An 18,857-nucleotide genomic window follows, 5' to 3' on the forward strand; every position below is an offset into this window, starting at 1 on the left:
GGTAGGCCTAACCAAAAAAGTCAATAATATGTGACATGCCCATCTAATGCCAGCTTAGAGGAGTTGCCGTTTTCAACACCTGTATCGTGCGAGAGGGACGCTCATGGCTTTGGGCTTTCTCCAATGCAACCCACACAGGTGTTTCACATGACGCATTGGGTACGCATTCGCGGCAAAGCCCACTGCGCAGCACATAGCCCATTGATTTCCTATGGAGAGCGCAAGGTGTAGTTAACGCGTCCGCTATGCATCTCAGGAAGGCGGTGCGTCGAGAGGTTAACGCTAGGCGGTTAGCCAATGAAAGTACATCTTCGGTACACAAGTTCTCTCTTTTGCTCTAGTCTTCCGGTCCGCCTGCCAGAAATATTTGTTCCGCCTGCTCCGCGTGCTAGTTTAGTGAAAATATATTAAGCCATGGTGGCGAAGCCATTAAGTTTAGAACAAGTTCGCCACTGCACCCTATCCAAAAGACCTTGTTTGCGACTTGAACCAAGACAGAAGGTGCTTTGGAGGAACATGTCAGTGATATGTGTGAGTGTTTCAATAAAAGATGTTAAAATTCCTTGCATTGGTTAACAGTATTACGTACAGCTGCAGGCCAGTTTCATATTATTTTAGGGTCTTCGTGTAGCCAGTACAATTACATTTCTCTGTCCATAATATTGCATTTCTGTAGTAAAGTGCAGTAGTAAGTGCAACGTCCCAGGTAGGCTACTGTATTTTCCTGCATATGAACTGTAAATAATGGAGTTACATTTTGTATTTGAATGTTAATTTTTTAGACAAACTGAAAAATGACAGCTGTCATCTCACATAGTTTACATTAGTCATAACTTCTCACAAACAGATATGTTTATGGATGGATTTGATCTATCTATCTATCTATCTATCTATATATCTATCTATCTATCTATCTATCTATCTGCGTGTGTGTGTGTGTGTTATCCCTCTCTCAGTCCTTCTGTAAAGCACTGGAGTACCTGAGCTACATCTCTCAAAGTGAACCCTCATACAGAGACCATACTGAGTACTACGCAGAGGTACCTGGCGGTACAGCTATAAGGTCAACCTCAGCATAGATGAGTCCAGAATCCACGCCCCTTAGGTGAGTTAGAGTCCACCAGACCATGTTTTTGTAGGCCTCATGCCTCATGTAGGCCTACCAACATTGTCTTAATTTAAACCCTAGGAAGCTTGCTTTGCTGTGTGTGTGTGTGTGTGTGTTTGTGTGTGTGTGTTTGTGTGTGTGTGTGTCTATCTATCTGTGTGTGTGTGTCTCTGTCTATCTATCTGTGTGTGTCTGTGCCTGTGTCTGTGTGTATCTATCTTTCTGTGTGTGTGTGTGTGTGTGTTTGTGTATCTCTCTGTGTGTGTGTGTGTCTGTCTATCTATCTGTGTCTGTCTGTGTGTGTATCTGTATCTATCTATCTATCTTTGTGTGAGTGTGTGTGTGTGTATCTATCTATCTGTGTGAGTGTGTATGTGTATCTATCTATCTGTGTGTGTGTGTGTGTCTGTCTATCTATCTGTGTCTGCCTGTGTGTGTATCTATCATTCTGTGTGTGTGTGTGTGTGTGTATCTATCTATCTGTGTGTGAGTGTGTGTGCGTATCTATCTATCTGTGTATGTGTGTTTGTGTGTGAGTGTGTGTCTATCTATCTATCTCTCCGTGTGTGTATGTGTATCTATCTATCTATCTATCTATCTATGTATCGATAGACAAACACACATTAGCAATTGTTGCTATAACCTGGCCAAACACATATTCTCTTGTATCACAAGATTAATGTTTATTAGTGAGTTGCTGTTGTTCTTGTTGCTTCTCTTGTTGTTCTTGGTCTTGTTGTTGTTGTTGTTGTTGTTGTTCTTGTTATTATTGTTCTTGGTGTTGTTTTTCTTGTTCTTGTTTTTTTCTTGTTGTTCTTGGTCTTGTTGATGTTGTTGTTGTTTTTAGGGAAGGTCTTGTATGTTGATGTTGTTGATGTTTTTAGGGAAGGTCTTGTATGTTCCAGTCACATCTTAAATTCAGCCCTCTACTTCTACTAGTTCTACTTCTAGGTATTTGCTCCTGATATCCTGACCAGCAGAACATATACAGAAAGAAGTGTTCCACTACCAATTTCCGTTCATCTGTGGTTCTCCTGACATGTTGGGAGAGCAGGGATTTCAATTCTGACTGCTCTTCAATTAACATAATCATCCTCAACATCCTCACATTCTGCACATCCTCACATCCTGTGGTTCACTGCAACGGGTAGTTACATCAGTACAGCGGATCATTGGCGCATGAACTCGCCACATTGAAAGTTTACTGTACCACACTGAGTAACATCTCATATTAATAGCTTGAATTTCCCCTTGGGCATCACTAAAGTATCTATCTATCTATTAGCACTATTTTGTAATTGTACCACACTGACAAATTGCTGCTACTCTACTATTCAATGATTATTTTACCACACCAATGGTGTTTGATGAAATATACATCATGCACTGCGCGTGCAGACAGCAGTTGCAGGAATATGCTATCATCTTGAGCAATATCATTATTTTTGCACTTAAACATAACATTCCAGAATCACATCCAAAACCTTTCCACGTTGAGTGACTACCATTTTTTTTCCACTTAAAAATGAGTTTCTTTAAATGATACTGATAATTGTAACTAGATACTTGTTTGAGTTTATTATATTTATTGACTTGTGATATTGTGTTACTTTTTTCTTTTTATGAATGGGGCTTGAGTCCTTCTTTTTATTTGCTTTCCCATGTATCAGTGCACAATAAAGCACATTTAAAGAAGTCTCACTGATTTGTGTTCTATGTTCTGACCAATAAAGCACATTTAAAGAAGTCTCACTGATTTGTGTTCTATGTTCTGACCATTGACTGACTGCACCCAGTTTATGACCAACAAGGTTAAGGTTAAATTAACCTCAGGTAAGTTTTTTCATCCCATGTAATATAATGTGTTGGTGTTATGAAATATTGGTGTCACCCCTACAAAGGCCTGACTGATTGGCGGCACCTGTAAGCATGGGCCCTATTACAGTAAGTGTCTGCTCCAAGAATCGGCATGCCGTGTTTGACGGATCTGGATAGGGCCCTTGCGATGGCAACTTCAAGCTGGTGTTTAACAAAACCAAGTCGCAGCATTATTTGGAGTGAGCCCTAGCACTTCCAGACAATCAGGAACAGACTGCACACAGCCTATCTCCGGTCTCATAGGGCAGCCAGGAGTCTTGCCATGACTGCCCTTCACCATCAGGCCCATTTGCACTGGTGTCGGCAACACGTGCACTGGAACCTGAACATGTGGAGGAATGTTATGTTCAGTGATGTTTTCAGATTCTGGACTCGTGGGATGGGATGCCGTCCCCCAGCAGTGTGTGAACAGGCTGGTGATTAGCTTGAGGAGAAGGTGCCAGACTGTTGTGGCTGTGTGGTTTTTCCACATGCTACTGAGGCTTCTGTTTGTGAAATGAATTGTTAAATTGCCAATATGTCTTGTTTCTTCAAACGTCAATCATCCAATACACCAACTACCAAACGAGTCAATGGCAGAATACGCGGTTTGCCATTGGCAGAGAAGATTAGGCAAACGTTTCATGGGTGCAACCTACATACTCAGCTCTGCTGCTCATCCCACAAGTGCATGTTCCTTACAAATGGGGCACCCTTTGAAAGGGAACTAAACAGGCTTTCCAACGGTATAAGATGTATTGCCAAAAAGAATGGTTGCCACAGAGAAATTATCTACCAAACACAAATGTCCTTACTTTTTGTGCTAAGTTTTATTTGTAGTTCTCTACAACCTCTTCCTCTTCACCTAAGATTGCATCCAACTCAAGCCTGGCCTTCCTAACGACCACCATGCATCATTTCCCATTCATTAATCTGCCAGACACTTTTATCCAAAACAACATTTAAGCTACAGAGCTACAGCAGTAGAATAACATTTAAGCAGTGCAGAGGAGACCTTAACTAGGAATTACCACTGCATCTGTCAGTACTAGTACTAGAGGATAGGAGTGCCTACATTTTAAAGACTAGTTGAAGTATAGTAGGAGGAGACGTGGTAGAAGTGGAGGGAAGAGTATGGTAAATGCATAGCCACATACAAGACAAGGTGGTTGCTCCTGCACCATGTCACAAAGCGGTCCACCAGTTGCCTGTACTCCTCACCATCACTGACACACCCCACAATTGCAGAATCATCTGAGAACCTCTGTAGGTGACATGACTCAGAGTGGTACTAGAAGTCTTAGGTGTACAGTGTGTGAGTAGAAAGGAGACAGCATACTCCCCTGTAGTGCTCCTACGCCACTGACCACTTGACCAGACACACCCTTTCAGTTGCACAACCTGGGGTTTATCAGTTATGTACTCAAAACTATATGAGGTTGTGGAGGTGTCTACCTCAATCTTCTCATGTAGCAGCATAGGCTGTTTGGTGTTAAAACCACTTGAGAAATCAATGAACATTATCCTCACAGTGCTACTAGTCCTGCCCAGGTGAGAGTGTGTTCTGTGGAGCAGGTAGATTATGGCATCCTCAACACCCACCTCTGGGCAGTATGTGAACTGTAATGGGTAGAAGTAGCTGGTCATATATGATCTCAAGAGGGCCAAAACCAATCTGTGCAATGTTAAGACAACCGGTTTATAGTCATTGAGGGCAGATGGGGAAAGTATTTCTCGGGACAAGAACAAGGCAAGATGTCCTCTACAGCATAGCTACCCTCCCCTGGCTAAGGCTGAGGTTACAAAGGTGCTGTAGAATACTGCAGAGCTTCACCTGGCTCCTGGATACAGACAAACAAACAGGTGGGAGGGACATAATGCAGGCTCAGCATTTCCTGACTAGGGATTGTCCATGATGGGAGGGGGCAGTGATCTATAGCCACAACCACAGAGGTGGCTTGCAACACATGAAATATGTCATATGATATCTACCCCCCATATGAGTTTGTTATCATCCCCTGTATCAAAATAACTTGCCACACACCAACATTTCATAAAAAAAAACCTTGTGTGACTCATCAAGGCCTGTTTGGCCAATATGGGTGTCTGAATGGTAGTTTCTAAGGATGTCTGGTGCATCACACTTGCCACAGCAGGTGGTGTCAGTGGAATTATTTGCCACAGGTGAGCCCAGCAGTGAAATTGCTTTATTTCAGCACAACATACATTTATGTATCAAGGTCAAAGGTAAAAGGTGTGATTTCTTTAACCAGGGGATTCTTCCATACAGATAAAACACAGCAAACGTGTTCAGCTTCACTAATACATTCAGCACTACACAAAACTCATGGTAGCGTGAGCAAAGGTACCAAAAAAACAAAAAGATACACAGGAACAGGCGTGCTCAACTCCAAAAAATAAAAGACATCTTTGGGTGTGAGTTCAAAGAAAGACATGAAAACGTTTTTTTTAAAGCCATGTCTACAAACGGACACGTTTCGGCTCTAGGCCATCATCAGCGTATCGGCCCCAGCATGGCCTAGGGCCCATACGCGTCTGTTGTAGACATGCTCCATTAAATATTTTTGCAAGAGCTAATGCATACGAGTGTGGTTTTCAACTTTAACCAAATCATTTCACATGGCATAACAAATTATTGCAAGTATTGCATATTAATCTAGCTTTGCATTGGATGGATACACAAGACAATGACACCATACTGTATGTCCAATATTAGTGGATGGACTCCTTCCTATCTTTGTGTCCCTTAAGATAAGTATGTATTGATCAGTGAGTGTCTTCCTTGGAATAGTCCATAATCTATAGTGTTATTTACAAAAAAAACAGGTTATCATGACAAAAATTTAGATCCACTGGCCAGCAGCACCTGTTGACCGCTGGTTGATTTGGGCAGAAACCTCTATGGTTGGCGGACCCTAAGGCAAACCCAAGCCATTGCCAGTGTAGTGGTCCCCCTCTGGCCAGACGGACAATCTGAAAACCCATCTGATCAGCAGAAAAGATCAATCCATCTGGTGTCAGTTAGAATGATGCATTGTTGAGCTGTCCGATCACAGGAACACAAGACCCATCTTGTCACAGAAGCAATGGGTAAACCAGTCTTGCAATGTAGAAGACTCTGTGACTATCATGTGGTGTGGCTAGCCAGTGGTCCACTATGTCTTTCTGCTTTGTTGTTGAGCCAACAGCTGACAACCTGGAAATTAAGATATAAAACAGAGATAAAACATTTAAAAGTACCAAGAGAGAATACAATCTATTGACATGTTTGAATGAAGCTGAATACCATGGTTACTGATTATATAACATTATGTGGAGATAATCAGGGTGTACTGTGGGAGGTGTGTATTGTTTGGTCTTTGGCTAAAAAACATGAAGTATGACCTATGTCCCACCTTTCTCCACCATTCTCCTTTGTAGTACAGTATGTACTGTAACCAGCCAGTCAACAACCTAGCTCATAGCATAATAATGCATGCCTCATAATAATGCATGCCTCATAATAATGCATGCCTCATGTTGTACATGGGCTCTGTAAAGGCCCTACTTCACAGAATGCATTCTGCCAACAAAATGATTGCCCTATCAAAGAACCTAAACTACACTACATACTCAAGCTACAAGACATGCTCATGTACACTATGTAATGTTAATGCTGTGCTGGACTGTAACTCACCTGTGGTGTGCTGGACACTAACTCACTATTCTGGGGTGGATTCTAACTCACCTATGGTGTGGTTGACCCTATACTCATCTATGGTGGAGTGGAATCTAACTATTCTATGCTGGGGTGAATTCTATAATCACCTATGTTTGGGTTGACCATGTAACTTCTTCCAGGCCTCTGCATAGTACTCAGTACCGACTATGCTATGTTCACTTCCAGAGATGTAGCTCAAGTACTCCAGTACTTTACAGCAAGACTGGAGGAGGGATAAAACACACACAAAACCACATCACCAACCAAGCTGCCTTCCTAGTGTTTAAATTAGGAGAAAGAGAACTGTGATGTAGGCCTACAAAAACAACATGGTAGAATTTTCATGTCAGTTTTCAAGTTGTAAAAATGTAACAGATTAACCAACAAGTCAAGCAATATACTGTGCTGCTAATGTGAAAATGTGAGGCTGTACAAAACAGTGAAGAATGTAAGCTCCTTACCAAGGGCCAATGACGGAATATAGACCAAACAAAGTTTTGGGATGAGGACAGGAAGTTGGGGGTAGGAGGACAACACGTCTGACCTTACAGCATGTGAAAATAATAAATGCTCAGTTCAAATCAGTTCATAAACATATATCTGTTTGTGAGTAATTGTGCCTCTAAATGTAAACCGCGTAAGATGCCAGCTGTCATTTTTCAATTTGCCTAAAAAAGTGGGTCAACATTATATTACAAAAATTAACTCCATTACTTCAAGTTTCAGCATTGTAGTTTTGGAAAAATATTTGCAGTTCATATGCAGTATACAGTACCTGCGACATGGAAATACTGCATTGCACTATGTATTAGACTACTGTACGAGTGCTCACTTTCAAAGATGCAGCTCAAGTACACCAGCACTGTAATGCAGATCTGAGAGAGAGATAACAACACACACACACACACACACAGATAGATAGATTCACACACACACACACACACACACTCACACACACACACACACACACACACACACACACAAACGTACACGCACACTCACACAGATAGATAGCCACACACACACACACAGACAGACACACACGCACACATGCACAGATAGTCACACATACACACACACATACACACACATACACACACACACACACACACACACACACACACACATAGACAGATACAAACACACACACACACACACACACACACACACACACACCACAACAGGCTTCCTGTTTAAATTAAGACAATGTTGGTAGGCCTACATGAGGCCTACAAAAACATGGTCTGGTGGACTCTAACTCACCTAAGGGGCGTGGATTCTGGACTCATCTATGCTGAGGTTGACCTTGTAGATGTACCGCCAGGTACCTCTGCGTAGTACTCAGTAGGGTCTCTGTATGAGGGTTCACTTTGAGAAATGTAGCTCAGGTACTCCAGTGCTTTACAGAAGGACTGAGAGAGGGATAACACACACACACACATACACACACACACACACACACACGCATAGATAGATAGATAGATCAAATCCATCCATAAACATATCTGTTTGTGAGAAGTTATGACTAATGTAAACTATGTGAGATGACAGCTGTCATTTTTCAGTTTGTCTAAAAAATTAGATAAACATTCAAATACAAAATGTAACTCCATTATTTACAGTTCATATGCAGGAAAATACAGTAGCCTACCTGGGACGTTGCACTTACTACTGCACTTTACTACAGAAATGCAATATTATGGACAGAGAAATGTAATTTCTCGCCACGGAGCTGTGAGAACAACACCTCTCTGCTAAATGACCTGAACAGTTTTTTCGCCCGTTTTGAAGCACAAAATGACACTCACCCACAGAAAACCCCACCTCCCCCCCACGACCAACCCCTGTACCTGTCCTCTGCCAGCGTGAAGAGGACACTAGCCACCATTAACCCACGCAAAGCAGCAGGCCCAGACAACATACCAGGACGAGTGTTGAAGGACTGTGCAGAAGAGCTGAAGGATGTTCTTACAGACATTTTCAACACCTCTCTGGAGCAAGCAATCATCCCATCACTTTTCAAAACTGCCACCATCATACCCGTGCCAAAGAAATCATCACCATCATGCTTCAATGACTACCGTCCTGTAGCACTCACGCCCATAATCATGAAGTGCTTCGAACGGCTAGTCATGTCACACATCAAAGCCACCCTACCCCCCACCCTGGACCCCTTCCAGTTTGCATACCGAGCCAAACGATCCACAGAGGATGCAATCTGCTCTGCCCTCCATCCAGCCCTCACCCACTTAGACAATAAAGACTCATATGTGAGAATGCTGTTCATAGACTTCAGTTCAGCATTCAATACCATAATACCACAACAACTCATCAGCAAACTGGACAAGCTAGGATTCAGTACCTCCCTCTGCAACTGGCTGCTGGATTTCCTGTTGCAGAGACCACAAGCAGTACGTGTCGGGAACAACACCTCAAGCACTCTGACCCTGAGCACGGGGGCCCCTCAAGGGTGTGTGCTCAGCCCCCTGCTCTTCACACTGCTAACACATGACTGTACAACCACTCACAGCTCCAACCATCTGGTGAAGTTTGCGGACGACACAACACTGGTGGGCCTCATCACTAAGGGCGATGAGGCTCACTACAGAGAAGAAGTAGACCTGCTGGCTAAATGGTGCAAAGACAACAACCTCCTGCTAAATGTCAGCAAGACCAAGGAGATTGTTGTCAACTTTCAGAGAGGCCACAAACAACTGCCACCACTGTCCATCGACGGAGATGCTGTGGAGAGAGTGAGCAGCACAACATTTCTGGGGGTGCACATCAGCGACGACCTCTCCTGGACCACCAACACAGCATCACTGGCGAAGAAAGCCCAGCAGCGCCTCTACTTCTTGCGCAAATTGAAGAAGGCAAGTGCCACGCCTCCTGTCATGACTACATTCTACAGAGGGACCATCGAGAGCATCGTCTCCAGCAGCATCACAGTGTGGGGCGGAAGCTGCACAGATCAGAACAGGAAGACCCTCCAGCGCACTGTTAACACAGCTAAGAGGATCATTGGAGCACCACTCCCCTCCCTGCAGGACATTTACACCACCCGCCTCACCCGCAAAGCACTAATGATTGTCAAGGATACAACCCACCCTGCACACGAACTGTTCAGCCTCCTGCCCTCTGGAAAGCGGTACAGGAGCCTCCGCTCCCGCACCACCAGACTGGCAAGTAGCTTCATCCACCAAGCAATCAGGATGCTGAACACTCTACCCACTCTCCCATCACTGACAGCCCCCCCCACCCACCAGCCAACCAGGAACCTAGGAAACTAGGATCCTGTCTACCAAACCCCCCCCCCCCCCCCCCCAGTTACTTCATGTAACTGTTAAGACTATAGAAATATACAACACAACTACCTCTATTTTTTTTTAATATATGTCCTATATTTCTATTTTGATACATACATGTTCTATATTTCAGTCTTGCACTTTAATTTAATGTTTATTGTCTATGGCTATGTCCATAGTATGTCTATGTCTGTATTTAAAGCATGTCTATGTCTGCATGGGAAAGTAAGAAACGAAATTTCAATTCTTTGTATGACCAGTGCATGTAAAGAAATTGACAATAAAAGCCGACTTGACTTGACTTGACTTGAATTGTACTGGCTACACGAAGACCCTAAAATAATATGAAACTGGCCTGCAGCTGTACGTAATACTGTTAACCAATGCAAGGAATTTTAACATCTTTTATTGAAACACTCACACATATCACTGACATGTTCCTCCAAAGCCCCTTCTGTCTTGGTTCAAGTCGCAAACAAGGTCTTTTGGATAGGGTGCAGTGGCGAACTTGTTCTAAAGTTAATGGCTTCGCCACCATAGCTTAATATATTTTTACTAAACTAACACGCGGAGCAGGCGGAACAAATATTTCTGGCAGGCGGACCAGAAGACTAGAGCAAAAGAGAGAACTTGTGTACCGAAGATGTACTTTCATTGGCTAACCGCCTAGCGCACCACCTTCCCGAGATGCATAGCGGACGCGTTAACTACACCTTGCGCTCTCCATAGGAAATCAATGGGCTATGTGCTGCGCAGTGGGCTTTGCCGCGAATGCGTACCCAATGCGTCATGTGAAACGCCTGTGTGGGTTGCATTGGAGAAAGCCCAAAGCCATGAGCGTCCCTCTCGCACGATACAGGTGTTGAAAACGGCAACTCCTCTAAGCTGGCATTAGATGGGCATGTCACATATTATTGACTTTTTTGGTTAGGCCTACCAAGCGCACATTTATATTTGAATTAAGATTATGGGTCATTTAAAATAAAAGCAAATTGCCCGCAGTGTTACTGAAAGCGTCCGATATGTCGCCCTTAGAAAGGCCAAATCCGAATGCGTCCTGTGAAACGCATATGTGGGTTGCATTGGAGAAAGCCATGAGCGTCTCTCTCGCAAGATAAAGGTGTTGAAAACGGCCAATCAAATCCTCTATGCAGGCAATAGATGGCATGGGCATGTCACATATTATTGTGTTTTTTGGCCAAGCCTAACAAGCACACATTCATGTTTAAATTAAGGTTACTGGATCATTTGAAACAAAAGCAAATTATCCGCGCTTTTACTAAAGGTGTCAGATATGTCGCCCTTGGATTGAAGGCCAAATCCGAAAGCGTCCTGTGAAACGTGGGTTGCATTGGAAAGCCATCTCTCTCTCGCACGGTAAAGGTGTTGAAAACGGCCAATATACTCCTCTATGCGGGCAATAGATGGCACGGGCATGTAACCTGTTATTGTGGGGTTTTTTGTTAGACCTACCAAGCACACGTCCATGTTTAAATTAAGGTTAGGCTACTGGATAATTTAAAACAAAACCAAATTGTCTGCACTGTTGCTGAAAGCGTCGGATATGTCGCCCTTGTATTGCAATTTGGCCAAATCCGAATGCGTCCTGTGAAACGCCCGTGGGTTGCATTGGAGAAAGCCATGAGCGTCTCTCTCGCAAAATAAAGGTGTTAAAACGGCCAATAAACTCCTATTTCAAAAACGATTAATGACCTCCTGTTTTAGCCAATCATCATGGAGGAAACATAACTCGTTGTTGCTCAAAACCTACGTCTGTGCAGTCGTTCAACATTGCGGTGAATTAATGACGAGTGAAGCCCACAGCGTCTAATAACATCGCGGGTGGTTTTACACTGAAGTTGGTTGAAAGCCATGAGCGTGCACCTACATGCGAAAGGGTGCTATATGCGTGGATAGAAAACGCTGAAGGACGTGACAAAACGGCCTTATATGACGCCCTGAGATGAGAACGGGTTGGAAATCGCTGATACAACCTTTAAGAAGAGAACACGATCACAGAGAACAGTGAACATTGAAGGGGCTTTTCCCAAATGGGAAGAGCTCATGAGGAGCAAGGATTTTAAAAGGGACTCTGCTTTACCTGCTTTCTTCTCGACATATTAATTCAGCCTAGCTGTGTAATTCATAATTCAGCCTAGCTGTGTAAATTCTATAAAGTTTTATAGTTGCTTGGCTTACAATAGCATGGTTATGCATAACGCTAGAACGAGTCTAGGATACTTTTTTCCTCGCATCAATGATGAAAAAGACAGTCTAGATGTAAGGGTTGTCTACCTAATAAAACCAATCCATGTGCTGCTTCAGAAGACAGGAGAGAAATATTTTGTATATTAAAGGCACTGTAAGTTATGGTTATTTTTCATTACTTTGTACACAATGGCCTTCAATGGCCCATCAACCGAGCGTAGATCTGAGAGCAGAAATCATCTTACGACGGGGCTCACGTGTAATTCATAAAACTTTCGTATCACTCAATTCCAGCGTAAGAATAAACGTGTGTTGCTAAATGTGGCGGCTGGAAACAAGCGTGATTTAAATGTCATGCCCCATACAGTATGCTCGTTTTAAAGGCCTCTGGCGACGAGTAATGATGCTCATTACCTATGCCCATGAAACCGAGCTGCACCAATCACATCGGTGTATCTGATATAGGTGGGCCAGAGGCGAGCTAAACAGATGACGACAGCACTGCGACGTCGATGTCGGGAAACTTTAGTTATAGTGTTATCCAATTGCGTCGACGTCCGGAATCGGTCAGTAAACATTGGTCGTAGTGTTATCCAATTGCATGCAGTGATATTTTCAAATGCATGCCTGATGCCGCCCCTCAAGTTTGGCCATTTTCATTACTCGTAGCCAGACCCTCAATCTTTTGGATTCTTCTCCAGACCCTTCAGAATCCACCGGCATCCTGGGACTGATTCTGTGGTGACTGTAAGGTCATCCATGAACGCCCTAATGGGTGGCTGACGTTGCCCGGAGCTCATAAGAGGTCCTCTACACTCTGGCTCTGCAGACTTGGTGAGCATATTCATGGCCAAAGAGAATAGCGTCACAGAGATAGTACACCCTGTGATGATGCCAATATCTACCTTGTGCCAGCTTGATGCTGAGGACATGATGTTTCACCAAAGTGAGCTGGACAAGCTTATGGGGGATGGAGCCGAATGCATTAGCCAGGTCAAGCCAAAGCACTGACAGGTTTCCCTTATTTTCTCTGGCCTCTCGGATAAGCTGTGTTACCACACCTGTGTGCTCCACACAGCCCGGCATCCCTAATATGCGACCTTTCTGGACTGATGTGTCAGTGTAGGTGTATATCATGTATGACATACAGGGACATCAGCGGAATGCAATCTAATGTGTAGCTGGTATGGATTGTTTTGTCAAGCCTACAAATTCACCATTCAACAACTTCAATCATCGGCCCAGGTACTTAAGGGCAAAGCCCATTTGCTAAACTGAGGCTACTTTTAAAGACCCTGCTTAAATGATTGATCATTCTCCTTTTTGTGTGGTGTAAGATGACATATAGTGCAATACAAAGGCCTAATATATTCCATGTGATCCCTCAATGGGACACACTCCATGGAGCATGTGGACACTGACCTTCTAATAGAAAATAATATGCTTAACAAAAAATCTACTATATTGTCCCTCAATCTTACGACTACAAACAAATCAAAGGCACCTTTTCAAAACTACACCAACTACACCCAGATTCCTGAGTGAGACAGTTGGAGTGGAGTGGAGAGTGGAGAGATCACCAGTAGAACTGGGAGAGATGCCCATTTGTTTCCTATAACTTCTAGGTTGTTCTGAACTGCAATGAAACATGATGATCAGATGCCTCATATTGAGCTCAATCACAGTTGATCATCTCTGTGATATCTCCTGCACCGCAGTGTTGACAGCAACTTAGCTCCCACATTCTTTGAAACAGTTCTTCTAAGACATAGATTCTAATTTACTTTCTTATCGCTAAACAGAGGAGTAATACAGATCACGATGGATTCTAGTCCTTTTTCATCTTGGAATTATGAATGCATGGTTATACTTAAATCTGCTACTAATTTGAGTGCAAGACCTTTGAGAAGGATATGGAAAAAAACATGTCTCCAATAAGATGTAATTAAATCTCTACCCATTCCCTTGAGTCGCTGGTATTATGTATTCATTTTTTATAGATGAAGAAATAAAGATTAAATGTTAATCGCCGGATTCCTCATTACGCTTTATCTAATGAATCGCACGCGGGGACCGTGGGAAATTAACTGTGTTTATTTAACAAACGGAGAAACCTATGAGTCACACAATTACGCTGATTTCAAACCGCTGTTGCACATGTGTCGTCTTCCCCGTCAACTGGTAACATATGTCGGAGTAATGATCAAAACACAAACTTTTACCCCCCTCCGTTTCCCTCCCCTACCATCTCATCTCCTTTCTTTCCCTCCTGCAGAAATCACCGATGCCAAGCGATGGCTTGCTGCAGTTCACTAGCGTGATTTCCCCCTCGATAATACCGGCAGATATTTATTTAACTGTCGCACTGCAGAGGAAAATTAATTACGCCGCTGTTGACTTGGAGATACTTCACCGCCCTCATTGTGAGTACGGAGGGAGAGACGGCACAGAACAGCACTCTCTGCCGTACCCGCTCTCAAAAGCCATGCCACTGGAGATACAGTACACAACGCCTACTGTATGCCGTATGCCTATGCTAAGCTGATTAGCATTTGGGATTGTTAGGGACGGAGAACGAGTTATGCATCTTGCTTTTGTGTGGACTGTCGTGTGGACTGAATTGTTATTTTCTCACTCACTTTAAGGGAAGACGAAGACAGAGGGGTGACAAAGTGAAAGACGTTGTTGTTAGAACAAAGGTATTGCCTTAAAATGCCTTTGAATACAACTGTCAAGTTGGAATGGATATGAATGTATGTGAGTCTGAATGCCTTATACTGGAGTCACGATCTGACTTGCAAAGGGCCTTTTAATTGAAACAAACATACAATTTTACAACCTGATGCAACAAAACGTGTTGTCATATCACCATTGAGAAGAAAGATATATTAATCTTGTGTTGATGGGTAGAGAGGTTCATTTTGCATTGATTAATGCACTGCATCTTTGATATCCGAGGCAAGTGTTTACAAAAGCACAAGACAGTTCAATGAAACAATAAACTTTCATCAAAATTTGATTGAGTTGTTTGGAGTCCAAGACTGATTCTAATTCAGTGATCTGACAGCTTGATGTACAAATTAATTATTAACGTGACTGGGTTTTAATCACATTTAGGTGATGAATGCCTTTCTCTTAGTTAACAGTGTGCGCCCCTTCTAAATGGAAATGAAAAACATTGCTTCTTTCAAACAATTGTCCAAAGAGATGAAAATAACAAAAACATTTTTTGTAAGTTTGTCGATTGAGAAAACGAATAATAGAAAAAGCATAAAAGCCTTTCAAGCTGCCATAGTATTTGGAGAAAAAATGGCAGTTGGTAAAAACAACAACACATGAGTGATTGACCTCACCAAAGGCCGGAGTATACCTCATGGAAAAGACAAGAAGCCTGGGAAGCACTGACATTATGAAGAAAAAAATCTTAATTCTAAAAATCCTTGTGTTTTCTCTCTGTAGTTTTTTTATTAGCGTCCAGCCATCACTTATTCTGTTGAAAGTAAGCAACCTTTTCCATCTTTTCTTCAAGAACTTGAATGTCAGTTAAGTTCTGACAAAGCCACTCACTTCTTTGTCAGTGTCACCTCTCGGATTTGACTGTTTCATTCATGCCTTTTCTGGAGACTCTGTGTTTAACTACTCTCTCCATTAAGCAAAAAGGCAATCTCTAGCCATTAAACTTCCTTTCCTTTGTGTTAGTTACACTGACACATGTGCACCTCTCTCTCCCTCTCTCTCTCTCTCTCACACACACACACACACACACATACACACACACACTCACACACACACACACACACACACACATACACACATTTAGAGGGAAACCACAACAAGGTATTCTTCTTATGTCCACAATATATTCACTGGCAAAAAACAAAAGCCTTACTGACAGTGAAGCCTATTGATCATGGTCTAATTATAAGTCATTAGGTACAGATGTTCAAAAATGGTTAAAAGCAATCCATCTTCCTCAGTAACCCCTGTCCTTTACCCCGGGGCCACAGCCACCTCTGAGTGGACATGCCACATGGCTTTCAACGTCTCCTTCCACGGGGCGGGTAGGACAAGCTAGGCCAGCCACAAGCTGACAGCCACAGTCCACCCCCCCCCCCCCCCCCCCCCTCCACACACACACACACCCTTCCCACACTGCCCCCCTCTCCGTTGAGCCAAAGTCGTCGCGGAGACGGGGCACACTAATTATCCCATGTCACAAGATGACATTCTAATCACATGTTCCGAGTAATTACTCGCAATTGTGAACATTTTTGAGGCGCGCTAGCCCCGGTGACATGAGGTGCTTTGTCTCCAAAACGAGGCTGTGTGAATGTGACTGGAGATCCAGTGCTGAAGGAAGTGATGAGGGTACAGCGGAGATGCTGGAGGTGGAGAGGGGGAGTGGGGCGGGGTGAGGGTGGAGAAAGGAAGCTGTCACTCTATTCTCAAGGCCTTATGGCTGTGCAATCAGAAAGGGCCTCTTTATTCATATCTTTCTTCTCTCTCACTCTCTCTAAGGGAAAAAGTTTTGCGCTACACTATAGCACTAAAAGGAGAGAGAGGGAGAGAGAGAGAGAGAGAGAGAAAGAGGGAGAGTCTGACATACAGGTATAATTAAGCACACATTTTTGGAGGTAATTGTTTTCACCATCACACAAGTGACCTTTTCGTGCTGACAAATGAAGCCTCTCTGTGTGCCCGAGAAGGGAATGAACAACAGCTTCTGCCTGCCATCCTCTTTCCCTCTCTCTCTCTTTCACTCATCCCATCTCTGGCTCCATCTCTCTCATTCTCCCTCTCTCTACCTCTCTCTCTCTCTCCCTCTCCCACCCCCTCTCCCACCCATTCGATTAAGACTCCCAGTTGTCTGCCCAGCATTGTCTGCCTTTCGATTGATTCGCCCGTTTGAAGGAAAATAATATATGACAAGCCTTCAAGGCTCAGACAACTAGAAAACTTTTCTGCATTTTTATTGAGGGTATGGGGGTCTACGTGAGGCACTCTGTCATTAAAAACACCACAGGGAGCGCTGTGCTGCTCATCTTCACAGGTGACTTGAAGTTATACGGCAACTACAGTGATTTGGCATTGTTGTGAAAGTTATGCATGTTCAACTTTATAATACAGTGTAACTTGTGTCATAGTGACACAAATCCATGTAACACATTGTTAAATGAACAATGGTTGATGGTAGGATTGTTAATAAGGTTAGGGGTAAGAACTGTCTATTAATATGCTATTACATACAAACATTCTGTGCATTACACTGTACTTACTGGTGTAATTACAATGTAACAAGGCCTCCACTGGAATTGAACATGAGAACTCAAGCATTCCAAAAGGTTAAAAAAACAAAAAGTCAAAGATTTCACCAGGGAAATGTATTGTCTTATAGGCTCCAAATGCAAGAGGACTATTTACAGCACAGAGACCTTGAGCTTTACCACTCCGCAATGTGTCTTTATGTTCTTGCACAGATACATGTGCGTAATTGTAATGCAAGTGGGCCATTACTGAACAAAAATACCATTCTGTACAACTTTTTAAGCATCATGGCATTGGGCTGACTTCTGATACAGAGATCCGAAGTGATTTAATCCAAAATGAAGTGGCGACGCAGGCGTCACACCCCTTCACACCAGTGAACAGTTGGCCTCACCGGGGGGACTAGGAGGGGTGAAATGTTAACTCGGTATGCATTATGACAACTGTGTCACATTATGGCAGCTGTGGGCCGGAACACCTGAGGACGTCAAGGTAACGATGGCCATTAACAAGCTGTGGAGGAGAGAGAGGAAAGGAGAGAGAGAGAGAGTGAGAGAGAGAGAGAGAGAGAGAGAGAGAGAGAGAGAGAGAGAGAGATGGGACGAAAAGGAGACAGCCACGAAGCCCTATTTTTAAAAATAGCACCATTACCACCGACTGTGCAAGCCTCCACTGTAGGGCGGTGAAAAAAAAGGAAACTTACTTCCAGTCCCAGTCACGCAGAGCCTTTGGGGAAAGGTAACGAGGGAGACATTCACAACATTACCTGAGTCTGCATTCCCTCAGCCCCAAGGGATTATGGGAGGAGAAGTCATAGCTGTTACATAGTGTGGCATACGCACACTGACATTTTTCTCCACAATTCATACAGTATGTACAGTGAGGTGAATTTGAAAAGTAGGATTATGGTAAAATCTCGAGTAGCCTTCATTAAAGTTTGTGTGTGTGTGTGTGTGTGAGTGTGCTTTGTTTGTGTTATGTGTGTCACTGTATCCCTTCCTCCATGTCTTCTCAGACTATGGGCGGTTCATTACATATGACAACCTTTGGGCAGAAAGGCTCACGTCTCCACCTGGGACCATGTATAAATCGGTCCACGGCCCTTGTTTATTTATCATTTATTTATTTGTTTGCTGACTTTGTTTTTTGCTGACCTTCCGGAAACATCCCCCTGAATTAGACACAACTGATACAGTTAGCTTCATCTCTTCTTTTCTTTCTCAACTCTCTCTTGCCATCCCTCACCTTCACCCTGTACCCCCCATACCCATCTCATAGTTATCAAGGAGGATATTACTTTCTCCGCAGATGAAGTCATGATTAATTAATTTCAATGTTTGTACTGTAATGTATAATGATAATTATGTAATGTCACACAAGGGATACATGTATG

General features: G+C 43.3%; 2 long non-coding RNA genes across 2 annotated transcripts; one reads left to right on the forward strand and one right to left on the reverse strand.

Annotated features, from left to right (window-relative positions):
- The first annotated feature begins 266 nt into the window (after positions 1-266).
- On the forward strand, positions 267-2,696 carry LOC121689903. The gene is made up of 3 exons (XR_006024922.1): positions 267-531; positions 957-1,105; positions 2,060-2,696. It is a non-coding gene; the product is annotated as an uncharacterized LOC121689903 (long non-coding RNA).
- A 4,163-nt stretch (positions 2,697-6,859) lies between these two features.
- Positions 6,860-7,967, reverse strand: LOC121689906. The gene is made up of 3 exons (XR_006024924.1): positions 7,950-7,967; positions 7,148-7,256; positions 6,860-6,909 (listed from the first exon to the last, which is right to left on the reverse strand). It is a non-coding gene; the product is annotated as an uncharacterized LOC121689906 (long non-coding RNA).
- Between the last annotated feature and the right edge of the window lie 10,890 nt (positions 7,968-18,857).

The sequence above is a fragment of the Alosa sapidissima genome, chromosome 18 (assembly GCF_018492685.1).
Source record: "Alosa sapidissima isolate fAloSap1 chromosome 18, fAloSap1.pri, whole genome shotgun sequence".
In the NCBI taxonomy this organism is placed as follows: Eukaryota; Metazoa; Chordata; class Actinopteri; order Clupeiformes; family Clupeidae; genus Alosa; species Alosa sapidissima.